Below are 12640 nucleotides of genomic sequence, written 5' to 3'. Positions count from 1 at the left end.
TCTCTCCACATAATTTCTGAGTGAAATAATTCCATTTGGCTGATTGATTCAGGAATTTGATTGTCACATTCAAGGCATGACATTTGAAAAGGCATGGTAATGGACCTGAAATGTGTTGCTGTAAGTTTTAAAGTGATTTTTTTGTAATGTTGAGGTGGAGCACTAATATCCCTTTGGGTAAAATCTATTGCCCCTAGAAACAATATTTCAAAGTTCACTAATATTCATGACTGCCTTCCCCTTGTAATTGCATCACTGAAAGAAAACCAATGTGCTTTACAGGCTGGTTGGAAACAGCTTTGCAAAGATTTTTACAACACTCTGTGACAAAAGACAAAATTCCAGAGCAGATGAATGGCTCAAATGCAGTAAAGATCCAGCTGCAATGGGCTGGAACTCCTGTGCTCCATCTCTGCCTGGTGGCTTTCTGGTCCATCTCAGAGTGGCTTTCTGGTCCATCTCAGAGTGGCTTTCTGTTCCCATCTCAGAGTGCCTTTCTGGTCCATCTCAGTTTGCCTTTCTGGTCCATCTCAGAGTGCCTTTCTGGTCCCATCTCAGTGTGGTTTCTGGTCCATCTCAGAGTGCCTTTCTGTTCCATCTCAGAATGGCTTTCTGGTCCATCTCAGTGTGGTTTCTGGTCCATCTCAGAATGGCTTTCTGGTCCATCTCAGTGTGGTTTCTGGTCCATCTCAGAGTGGCTTTCTGGTCCCCTCTCAGAGTGGCTTTCTGGTCCCATCTCTGGCTAACCCTGATGTCCCTGGGAGTTCAAAGCCCAGCCTTGCTCACATCTGTGCAGGAAGAGTGCAGGGCTGCCCTCAGAGTGCAGAGAGCAGCTGGATTGCCCCCCTGACCTGTTCGTGTCAGGATAGTTCCTCTTAGAGCTCAATAAACAGCAGCTGGTCAAAAATGCAAGCTGGGAGTGCAATTATGTCTTTAAATACATCGTTTTACTTTGTGTTGAGCTATAACAAAGCTCATGTTCATGCTGGTAGTGGGGCAGGGGCTGACTGAGGTAAATTCTGATGATTTTTTAGACTGAGGGCTGTGCTGAACTGTGGTCTAAATGTCCCTGCCACACAGAGCACAGGAACCATTATCCCAGTTTATCATTTATACATTTATATAATTTATAAATTTTGCTATTTATACATTATAAAATTACCCTGCTGGCATTCTCAGCTTGCAGCAGTGTGCCTTTTCATGTTTGGGGAACTGTTTTGCCTGGTGACTGCAGAGCAAAGCTCACCTTGTGAATGAGAGGAGCATCAGGCAACTGCTGCCTACACCTGCCTCTCAGAAGGGGAGGAATAGCCTGATTCCAGATGCTGCACTACTTGTGATGTGCAGCAAACTAAAATTATGTGAGCCCATGTCCCAAAGTGAAAACAGAGGGTTGACTATCAAAAATATCTTTGTTTATATTTTTAATTTTTTTAAATTTTGTCTTGTTTTGTTATGGGCTTTTTTCTTTGAGTGGTTTGGTTTTTTGTTTGTTTTTGTTTTGGGTTTTTTTTCTGTTTATTTGTTTTTTGGGTTTTTTTCTTGCAAGCAGAGCATGAAAAACCTGTAGTGAGGAGTGAATGCAAACCAGCAAAATGAGACTTTCACCATCTCTTCACCACCACCACCACCATGTTTTACCCTCAGCAGGGCTAGAGGTGGAAATTGTGTGTTTGCAATTTTAAGTGCTGATAAATCACTAATCATATCAAAAATTAGCAAGCAGCTCACCTGATAAAGAGGAGACAGTTTCTGCAGACTGTCACTTCTCAAGGATAAATAATGTGTTTTACAGGGAATATGTTTCAGCCGGAATAATTAGGAGAAATACAGATGAGAGCTGTATGTCTGATGGAGTTACCCTCTCAGAGGACCCTCTTGAAAATCGTATCTGTAATGGATGTTATGGAGATTTGAAAGAAAATTTGAAACATGCGACTTTTTATCTGCTTTTGATGTTACATTCAGCTGCTTTCATCTCAGAGGATAAAAGTAATTGAACAATAATCCCAAAGAGAGTCAAATACACAAATCAATAAACTGCTCTCACAGGAGAATTTATTTTGATGAGCACACTGGTACCTCACACTTCCCCAGGCTGTGATTTCCATTCAGTGCCTTGTTCTCTTTAATACAGATAGTGTGGCCTGATTGGGAACATAAACAATGAATGAGGCAGATCTACTCACTGAGTATCACCAGACAAAAACAGCTTTTTGCCTCCTTTGAGTGACATCCTAAATCTTAATTGAGTGTTGAAAGCTTGGCAGTGTATTTTTATTTTTGTGTTCTTTTGGGAAGTAAATGAAAGCCAAGGGCTAGTGCTTCCATTAGACACAGTGAGAATGCAGGCTGCTGTTAGGCATGAGTGTTTTCCTACCTTGTCTGTGATGTGCAGAGGAATTTTTCATCCTTTGTATTCCTTTACTCCTCAGTGCTTTCCAGTAATTTTGGAATTTTTAAAAAATCTATTATGATTTATTCTTCTGAACTTTTTATATGCATTCGTTAATAAACCCCAGGATGGGTCAGGTTGGAAGGGACCATGGTGGGCTCATCTGGTGGCACTCCCTGCTCAGGCAGGGCCATCCCAGAGCCCAGGGCACAGCAGAGTCCGTGTGGCTCTGGGATATCCCAGGGAGGAGCCCCCAGAGCCCCTCTGGGCTCTGCCCAGGGCAGCAGCTCTGCCTCGGGGCAGGGGAATTGCTGGGCTCAGCCCTGCCCGGGGCTCTGGGGCCATGGCTGGGCCTGGGGACACGGGGATGGACAGGGACAGACAGACAGGGACAGACTGGGACAGACAGACAGGGACAGACAGGGACAGACAGACAGGGACAGACTGGGACAGACAGAGACAGACTGGGCTGGGCTCAGCCCTGCCCGGGGCTCTGGGGCCATGGCTGGGCCTGGGAACACAGGGTTAGACAGGGACAGACAGGGACAGACTGACAGGGACAGACTGGGACAGACAGACAGGGACAGACACACAGGGACAGACACACAGGGATAGACAAACAGGGACAGACAGGGACAGACTGGGCTGGGCTCAGCCCTGCCCGGGGCTCTGGGGCCATGGCTGGGCCTGGGAACACGGGGATGGACAGGGACAGACAGGGACAGACAGACAGGGACAGACTGGGACAGACAGACAGGGACAGACACACAGGGACAGACACACAGGGATAGACAAACAGGGACAGACAGGGACAGACTGGGCTGGGCTCAGCCCTGCCCGGGGCTCTGGGGCCATGGCTGCGCCTGGGGAACACGGGGATGGACAGGGACAGACAGGGACAGACAGACAGGGACAGACTGGGACAGACAGACAGGGACAGACACACAGGGATAGACAAACAGGGACAGACTGGGACAGACAGAGACAGACTGGGCTGGGCTCAGCCCTGCCCGGGGCTCTGGGGCCATGGCTGGGCCTGGGAACACAGGGTTAGACAGGGACAGACAGGGACAGACTGACAGGGACAGACTGGGACAGACACACAGGGACCGACAGGGACAGACACACAGGGACAGACAGGGACAGAGAGACAGGGACAGACAGGGACAGACTGGCCTGGGCTCAGGCCCTGCCCGTGGCTCTGGGGCCTGGAGAGCACAAAGGGATGGACGGGAGAAAACACGTCTTTAAAAAGAGTGCTTCTTTCTTCTTCTCAGAATAATTGAACAGCCTGTGTAGAGGAAGCTTCTCTTTTACTCACTATTTTGATTACCTTATTTATTTTATAGAGATAATTTATGTTTTGTCAGCATCTAGCTTCTATGTTACTCTGAGTCTCCTCCACTTGGTCCATTTGAGGATAACAGCAAAGCACACAGAGGAAGAGATAATAAAAATAAATGCATGTATGTGTTAGTATAGCAAACAGTTAAAATAAATATTTTATTGATGCATAATGAAATAAATTTGTAAAATCTGCTTTTTTACTTTTGGTTGGCAAAAAAACAGTGGCTTACCTGCTTTCTAATCTCACTTTCATTAGCATATTTAATTAAGCTGTTGTATTTAATCATCAAAATGCTCAGTAATGTACATTTTGTTCCCAGTCATGGAATGCCACCACTATGTGTATCCATGATAGATATTTTTAATAAAATCAGTAATTACCCTTTATTGTTCTTTTAAATTGTTATTTTTTAAGTGTGTTAGGGCACAACAGGTTTGGGGTATAAAAGAAAGCAAGCTCTCATTTTGCCATTTCATAATATAATGAAAAAAAATTTCCTTTAAATAGATGCTAATAAACCTTTTTTTTAAAAAAAAGCAATGCTTAATTATCTTGAAGTTGTTTACAAGTGGAGCTTTGGCAGCTCAGCTCTGGCTGCAGCAGTGCTGGGAAGGCTGTGCTGGCAGCTCAGGTCCTGCTCTGCACAGCCTCTGCTTTCCCTGTGCCCTTGGCCAGCCCCTGGATTTGGTCTGGGAGTGTGACAGGCACATTTTGTAACAAATGGAGGGGTCCAGATAGATCTGGGATCCATTTAAAGGTGTTGGGGTTGTTTTAAATTTGTTTTGTTTGGTTCTGCTTAACAAAGTAGAAGTCTGAGATTAGAGGATGTTTTATGGGATTTGTAATGTATCAAATATTTTACTTTATTATAGATATTTTCAAATCTTTAGTGTTTTTCAACTAAAATTTGCAACTGAAACTAAACCAGATCAATAAAAAAAATGAAGAGGATTTGCAGCTAACTGAATTAAAATTATGTCAGTTGTGGGGAGAGCTCAGTCCCTGGCTTGCCTAACCACATACTCCATTATCTAACTTATTTCCTATTTATTTTAAAATAGTGTGGCAGAATTCCTTTTCTTTATTGCTCAGAGAATGCCCTAAAATAGTCTGGTTTAGTTTATCAGCTGTAATGACACCTATTTCTTTGTACATGGTTTGGGCTGTAGTGATTGAAGGCCTCACAAACAGATTGTTTGTTCTCTGGTGATTTTATTGTGTCAGTCTCACTCCTTTCTTCTCTTTTCTCTGTTGCAAGTCTTTCAGAACACCCCTTTCTGTATAATTGCCTACTTTCAGCTCTGTCTGCACTGCCTTTGGACCAGTGACGCTATCTGAAGTGGTTTAAAAGAAAGCAAATTTAGATCCAAATATTAGGGAGATGTTCTTTCCTCAGAGAAGGGCGAAGCCAAAACACTTTCACAGCACTGCACGACTGGTGATCTCTGTTGAATCAGTGCTTTCATCTGTCATGTCTGCAGAGGTATTTATGCCACATTTTGGCTCAGAGGCATTGAAATGTGCTGGGCAGCAGCAGCTGAGGGCTCAGCAGAGGAGCTGTCACAGAGGGACACGTTGCTCTCAAGGCATGGACAGGGTTGTCCATCACTCAGAGGTGGCTGTGCCTGGGACAAGGCTGGGGAAGGTGTTTGTGGCACAATTCCTCTGGCAGGATGAGCAGCACATACTGTGGAGGGGCTGGGTTTATCCTGAGCCACCACACTCCAGTGAATTTTGCGTTTAAGGTAACCTCTGGATTATTTTTGCTCTGTTTGCTTTGCTGCATTTTTTGATAGCAAACGTGTTTCCCTAGATTTGTTTCATCCTGTGGAAATTAAGGGAGGGATGGGGAATAAAGGGGAGAGAGAGAAGGCTTCAGCTTTTATCTAACACCTTGAATAAATCATTGTTGGACACATTTCAGTTTGGTTTTCCATCCATAGACCAATAACATTGTCTTTGAAAGACACAAAGGAAACCTTCTAACTGCTGACTGCACACCAGGCTGGGTGGGGCTTGCAGCACCTTGCTCCAGAAGAAGGTGTCCCTGCTCATGACAGGGGTGTTGAAATGAGATTATCCTCAAGGTCCCTGCCAACCCAAGCCTTTCAGAGATTCTGTGATTATGAGTTTTGTTGCTGTTGCTTGAAAAATGGCCACCGTTTCAATTTATTGTGGGAGTGAAATATTCTGTGCACTTCACTTTGTGATGATGCCAAATTTATATTTTGTAAATAAAAATGAATTTAAATTTTCCCTGGGCTACACAGGGAGGCTGTACTGTGCTGGTATTTGGGAGAACACAGGTTTTGGTGGCATTACCAGCTCCCAGGGCACCCAATTTTCTCCTTATCTTCTCCCAGTCTGCCTAGAGGAAGGGCTGGGGACTTTACTGGGGTGCCCAGATTCTGGATGGCCTATGCTGGTTGGGGTGATGAGGAGAAGACAGAATTCACAGTTATACCTGTTTTCTCTATTTCTGTATCTGAAAGTATCAGTTCAGGACTCACACAAAGCTGCTGCTCGTGGCACACTCCTTTTTCTTCCCTTTGTGCATTCTCAGTCTCTGTAACCTGCCGCTGGGAAACAGAATTTAATCAGTGCACTGCTAATAAACTCTGCCTGCTGCTCTCCACAGGGTCATGGGACATGGGCACAGGGCTCCAGATGAGGAGGGACGTCTCCACTCGCTGTCCTGTCTTTACTGACAGGAGCAATTTCTTGCAATTAGGCTCCTGCAGCAGGTACTTAACCCTGGGGCAGCAGCTGATTGTCTGTGTTTAACTTCCCTGCTCGATTTGAGCTCTGTGTTCAAACCCCAGTGTCCCCCCACAGCTTCCTTGCCTCTCTGTTCTTCCCCTGGTGGAGGGTTACAGAGCTCTGACAATTGTTATTGATAATCTAAACCACCCTTTTCTCTTCTGTGCATCACCTTTAGAGAGAGGAGGGCTGAGAACAAAATGAGCTCTGTGACACTCAATAAGAAATGAGTAAAACTGGCCTTAAAAGTCAGCTTTTCTGTGAAATTCTGATGCAGGAAGAGCAGTCTCTGGAAATTGTTTGCTCAACAATGGACTGAGAACACACTGAAGGATCACTGGAGAGTTTGTTTCATTCAGGCCACCACAATCATCAAATCATTTAGGTTGGAAAACCTGTGACTGTGTTCACAGGGGTCCGAGGATGAGGGAAGAGACGAGGATCTGACTCCATGTTTCAGAAGGTTTGATTTATTATTTTATGATATATATTATATTAAAACTATACTAAAAGAATAGAAGAAAGGATTTCATCAGAAGGCTAGCTAAGAATAGAAAAAGAAAGAATGAATAACAAAGGTTTGTGGCTCAGACAGAGTCCAAGTCAGCTGGGCTGTGATTGGCCATTAATTAGAAACAAGCAACATAGGCCAATCACAGATCCACCTGTTGCATTCCACAGCAGCAGATAATCAATGTTTATATTTTGTTCCTGAGGCCTCTCAGCTTCTCAGGAGGAAAAATCTTAAAGAAGAGATTTTTCATAAAAGATGTCTGTGACAGGAAAACCCTTTACGATCAAGTCCAAGTGCTGGCCCAGCACTGCCAAGCCCCCTATTAAACCATGTCCCCAGGTGCTCTACACTTACCTGTGGTTTAAATCCCTCCAGTGGCTGTGACTCTACAAGCTCCCTGGGCAGTCTGTTCCAACACCTGGCCATCCCTTCGGTGAAGAATTTTTCCTCATATCCAATCTTAACATCCCCTGGTGCACCTTGAGGCCGTTCCCTCTCCTCCTGTCCCTGTTCCCTGGAGCACAGCCCGACCCCTCTGGCTGTCCCCTCCTGTCAGGAGTTGTGCAGAGCCACAAGGTCCCCCTTGAGCCTCCTTTTCTCCAGGCTGAGCACTTTCCAGCTCTCTCAGTCACTCCTCATAGGACTCGAGCTCCAGACCCCTCCAGACTTGCACACCCCAAGGATTCCAGAAAGCCTCCTGGCTGCTGAGTGTTTGCTGCAGCCCACCAGAGTAATGAAAGGTAGCAAAGCATCAGTGGGTGATGATGTATTAAAAAACACTGTTCAGTCCTTGACTTTGATGTGAACGTTCCAAATGTAATTAATGGTTCAACCAGGCTGAAATAAAAATACAGCATTTGCACAGTGAAATCCCAGAGACTGCAATTTTCCTTGCGTGGGTTCAAGACTCGTTTCAGATCTGTGGCAGCTGTTTCATTGTTTAAGCGTCTTAAGAATTTCCTTTTTTTTTTCTCCGAGTTCTTAGGACACGTAGAAAATTTTACTTCAGGGTACATAGTTTACACCAATATCTGATCTCCTAAGTATTCAAATTGGGCTGGTCTGTTTCTATCTTGCTTTGGTGGGTATCTATGTACAGTTGAAGCTGAAATATTTATTAGCAACTTTTATTCCACTAGCCAAGTGCAAAGTTACTACTTTTCAGATATTTTTTTGCATTATTTGGAAGCTATCATTCCAAGAATACAGAAATGGAGACATTTGTCCAGTTTTATATATCAGCACTACCAGAGAATTCTACATGAATTATAAATTTTCCTTATCTTTTGGAAGAAAACATTCTGAAAAAGGTGATGTTAGACAGGTCCCAGGAATAGCTACAGACCTTTTGAGACTGAATACTCACAGAGCTAATGGACAGAAAGGATTATACAGAGAGGACAGTAGGACCACTGCCCTTTAAAAACAACAATACAAAATCTCATCCTGGAAAAGGAGGTTTCAATGGCTTCTGCTGTGGAGGAAATCAGTGTGGCAACAGGAAAGCATTTTCAAAATTGTATAGCCTCAGTATTCAGAAAAAAATGGAGATTGAAACTGGAGAGAATAGAAAGCTTTCCAGGGCCAGCTTCTGTTTGTTGATTTAATTCCAGTTTGGTTTCTCCCTCTCTGAAACAAAAATTTAAGTAGCTTTTACTTACTTGTTCTCCCTCTACTTAAAGATCTAGCCAGCCACCAGATGTCTATCTCTACACTTGCAGGGGCACCTCAGGGCATGGGCATTTGAGACCTGGTTCTTGGGTAAAATGCAGTGTACTGGAGTCTGCACTATGGATTTTGCCTTCTTGCTTTGTAACCAAACTCATCTGTGGTTCACAGGCTGGTTACTCAATCAAAGACTGTTTCAAACTGTGTGTGTGTGATGGAGCTTACAGCATTTACAGCAAAGTTTTGAGCAGAATTAGAAGCTGGTTATGAGAATCTTCTAGCACTTAGAGTTTGGGGTAGGAAAGGGCAAATGTGGACAGGATGAGAAAGGAAGCTAAAAACTGCAGGAAATCTTCCCTAACCCAGCTTTGGGCAGATGACTTGGCGAGGTGATGATCAGGTTGTTCCTTACTCACAGGTACACTCAGCACATCTGACATCCATTAACCAAACACCCTCTAATTGCTGATTCACTCTATAACATGACTGATTTGAGGCAAATAATTGTAATTTAAAAAATAAAAGAGAGGTGGTATAACACTACCATGGTGGTGAATTGCCATTTTCAGCTGCCTTACTGCATTTCTGTGATATGTTTTTGCCTGATCTCAGCCATGTTGAGTTGGGCTCAGCAGTTGAGTGCTTGGTGTAATGCAGACTTCAGCAGGGCAAATATCTGCATTTGCTTTTCTTTCCTTTGGATGCATCTTGGAATGATTACCTGTACTGTTTCAGAAGCTGAATATTTTCAGAGAACCATTTTTTTGTTGACCTAATTTATCTGGACAATTCATCTGCAGAAACATAAATTTCAGGGATTTATAGAAAATGAATGTTTAGCACCTCATGCTAAGTATATATGTGTATGTTCATGCATAAAAATTTCCTAATTTCTAAATTAATCTTTTTTGTTTGACACACAGAGTTAAGGACTCACTTTTAAGAGGTGTTTTCTGGATGCTGAGGAATTGACATGATTTATAGGGAAACCTCAAACATTTGTTAGCTTTAGACCCGTGGTCTTTTAATATCCATCCCATTGCCAAAGTTTCTGCGCATGTGAATATCTATAAAAAGATGCAAATACTTTCCCACTGCCAGTCCTTAGGGGATCTTTAGCAGTAATACAGAATGTGCAGGTTGTTAAAATGTATTTTCTGCTTATGCATGAGTAGATTGAAGTCAGGGTGGCTGGTGCGTGCTTTACTTTCAAGAATTACTAGAAGGGGTTTTTTACACTTTAATTATCTCTCAAAGAGGTGTGACTGGTATTCAGGAATCCTTCCAACTTTTTTGTTCCCATGAAAACATTTTTTTCATAGGTTGAAGTCGTGAGAGACTATGAGAAGAAGGAAGAACCCTGAATTGTGCTATAAATTAAAAAACTTTATGTGAAATTATGTAATTTCTGATTACCTTGGTCAGATATATATTGAGCAAAAGAGCAAATACAAGTTGGAGAAATGTCAGATAAACAAACCCTGACATCTGTAGAATTTTTATGGTCTGACTTATCTCAAACACTGATTTTACTCAGTCATCCTTCATTCTTTATATCTACATGTCTAGTGGCACATGCATTTATATTTTATATAAAGGGCAGAGTCTAGTCAGAGCATTTGAGTTAGGCTGTTAAAAATAAATTAAGGAACAGCAGGTGAAAATGATTCCTCCACATGAATATTCAAAGTTTACCTCAGCCAGATACTGTAGAAAGAATAATAAAGAGCAAAGAAACTTTGATGGGACCAAGGCATGGAGATGATCAGAAATTAAAATTTTATTGGCACCAGCTTGAGATAACTCAGAAAACATACCCAGGAGTGGCAGGATCTGCTTGTAAACCTCATTGCCAGAATACCCAGGATGTTTGAAATCCAGCAGCTGATCCCTTGGTCTTGATTCTTTCACTCTGGGGCTTCAGTGTGAGCAGAGTGGGTTTGGAGGTGGCAGGAGGGTGTAGGGGCCATGGAGCTGAATTCAAAGCTGAGAGACCTGAATTCATTCCTTCCCCATGGGGCCATTTCTTGTGTGTCTGCATCACTTAGGACTGGACTCACCAAGGTCACTAAGTACTGCCAAATAGGCCATCAGCTACTATTATTTTTAATTTATTTCTTTGTAAGAATGAAGAAAGCACAACTTCCACACCCCTTACCTGATGGAATCCTAAGGCAATAAATCACACTGGATGCCATTTTCTTCATGGTGGAAAAAAGCCATTCTTTATTCACATAACTCCTTTTTATCCAGTTTTACAGACCTCGTGTGTGACTCCCATTGGTCAGGAGCTTTCTTGCCAATTACTTTACTGGTTATTAACAAGTTGTTATCCTGTATTGATTGGTCACTCAAACTGTCATTGCGTACGTGCAGGGAAAGTTGTTTGTGAGAGTTAGTTTTCATTTTTCTAACAGTGTAAAAACAGTTTATACAGGTGCTGGTTGTTTTTCACCCAGGAATAGATTGTTCTGTTAATGAACAGCTCACACCAGGATTGCTTTCACATGGGAACTTGCAAAATGTTAGCTTGACAAAGCCAACCACTGATTCTAGGAGAGTAGGCTTGACTTTCTGAGCCCTTTCTTTATGATTTTTCTACCTTACTGCAACAGAATCCAGTTGCCGCTGTTGGACTCAGTGAGATTTCACAGGAATCAGGAGTACAACTGTGATAGATGAGTAATGAGATGGTTGACTCTCACAATTAAAAGGCAAATATCATGTAGAGATGTTAAGAGATGTTTTATACATTTATAGTTATGTGTTGTTATCAGGGGTGGCCTGAGTTCAGGACATTTGGGAGGGTTGGCTCATTACTATGGCAACACCTGACCTCCAGTCAAGATTTAAGGAAGGGAACTCCACCACTGGACAGCGAAGAAGGAGTTGATGGACAGAACTTTGGGAGGGGCTAAAGGGTTAAAAGGCGAAATCTCTGTGGTGAGCACATGGTGGGGAAAATCCTTTGCTCCTAGTGCTGCAATATTTTCTCTATTCAGTCTTCTGTTGTATTTTTGATAAGGTTTTAATAAACCTTTCTAAATTTTTGGAAGTGAATAGCATCTTTCACATAACCACTGTTCAGGGCCTCGTGACAGGAAATTTCCAGGCAAAACTCAGGAGCCAGAATGCAACTGTGGATCCGGTGTTCATTTCCCAACCACTTTATACATTGTACAGACAAGAACATCCAGAACTGCAGAGTGCTGGGACATGGAAGGAAGTGTTTTAATGGATGGCTGCCTTGATTAAACATCAAATTGTGTTTGTGTGAAATACAAAGCTGTATTTTGTGTCAGATACATGCAGGCAATGTGTGTATTTGTGATTGCAATATGTGTGGAGACTGACCATGGGACAGTTGTGAATTCTAATAATAACTGAGGAAAGTAAAGCATGGAAGAAGGCCTTTGAACCTGTCTTTTGTTTGCAATTAACGTTAGGTGATCTGGGATCATTTGAATTAAAACATTAGGGATGTTGCTCTTTGCTTGTAGTTAAGCCTTAAAGAGTTCTGCAATAATAACCTTTTGAAGTATAATTTTAGAATATTGCTTGTATCCTTGAAACTATAGCTTTGGAATGTTTATAAAGGAAATATGCTTATCTCATGCCTTAATAAAGCAGAGAAAAACAGCTTGAGAAAGGAAGATGAACATCAACTCAAGGATTTATAGTTTCAACCAAGGGAAGCTGGACATCACTGCTATGAGATTTATAGTGCTTATAATTAAAAGGTGGACCCACATCTGGGGAGCTGGACTTCACCAGATGGGATTCGTCTTTCTTCTTTTGGAAACTGGACCACCACCATCTGGGGATGCTCCTTTTGGGATACATCCTGAGAAAAACTAAATCACAATAGTGTATAGAATTGTGACGTAAAAATTTGGAATAGAAACTGCTGAGAAAGCTGATGAGTACCCCTATAAATACCTGTGAGCCTCAACTA

The 12640-nt window shown here is 42.7% G+C and overlaps 1 protein-coding gene across 5 annotated transcripts in view; it reads left to right on the top strand.

Annotated features, from left to right (window-relative positions):
• The window catches only part of PTPRT (protein tyrosine phosphatase receptor type T), a 483857-nt gene that overhangs the window by 298547 nt on the left and 172670 nt on the right, over nucleotides 1-12640 (top strand). The window lies entirely within an intron of this gene.

This window comes from Camarhynchus parvulus, chromosome 20, assembly GCF_901933205.1.
Source record: "Camarhynchus parvulus chromosome 20, STF_HiC, whole genome shotgun sequence".
In the NCBI taxonomy this organism is placed as follows: Eukaryota; Metazoa; Chordata; class Aves; order Passeriformes; family Thraupidae; genus Camarhynchus; species Camarhynchus parvulus.
The sequence above is the reverse complement of the archived record's forward strand: the minus strand, read 5'-3'. Positions and strand labels throughout refer to the sequence as shown.